A 626-nucleotide genomic window follows, 5' to 3' on the forward strand; every position below is an offset into this window, starting at 1 on the left:
TGTTAACTGAAACACAAAAGGGGGAATTCAAAATCCTAAGAAAATGAATGAAATTTCAATAGAAAATAAAATATTAATCCCAGTTTTACATCTTAAACAGTTTAAAAAGAAAGCAAGATGGATTTCTTCACCTGATTTAAAATGCAAAATTCCTCCTAACTCCCCATCTCCATGAGCCTCCACTCCTCTCAAAATCACCAATACATAAAAACAGAGAAGAAACACCGTTACTTCTCCCCTCCATTTTCTCAACCCAATTCCTAACATCGATCACTCTGAAAAATCAGAGTATCATCAACAATATATTGAAGAATAAGAAGAAGAAGAAGAAGAAGAGGAAGAAGACAAACAAGGGCACAAGAAAAGAAGAAGAAGAAGAGGAAGAAGACAGACAAGGGCACAAGAAAAAAGAAGAGGAGGAGCAGGAAGTTAAGAAATGGAACCTTGGAGAGCTGAAACCCTCTCTGAACAGCGAAGAAAAAATATTGTGCTAAAGAATCTAGAAGAAGATCAAGAAAAATATAAAAAACCCGTGTCAAAGAAATCCTTCACTTGGGTAAACCAATACTTACCTGCCAAAAGAAGAAAGAACCACACCAGTCATGGCGGCGGGCCTCAGGCATGTT

The 626-nt window shown here is 37.1% G+C and overlaps 1 long non-coding RNA gene across 1 annotated transcript; it reads right to left on the minus strand.

The window, feature by feature from the left end:
• Nucleotides 1–136: 136 nt before the first annotated feature.
• On the minus strand, nt 137–611 carry LOC110036010. Its single transcript, XR_002295190.1, has 3 exons — nt 573–611; nt 444–499; nt 137–275 (listed from the first exon to the last, which is right to left on the minus strand). It is a non-coding gene; the product is annotated as an uncharacterized LOC110036010 (long non-coding RNA).
• Nucleotides 612–626: the final 15 nt, after the last annotated feature.

This window comes from Phalaenopsis equestris, unplaced genomic scaffold (genome assembly GCF_001263595.1).
Source record: "Phalaenopsis equestris unplaced genomic scaffold, ASM126359v1 Scaffold201527, whole genome shotgun sequence".
Classification (NCBI taxonomy): Eukaryota; Viridiplantae; Streptophyta; class Magnoliopsida; order Asparagales; family Orchidaceae; genus Phalaenopsis; species Phalaenopsis equestris.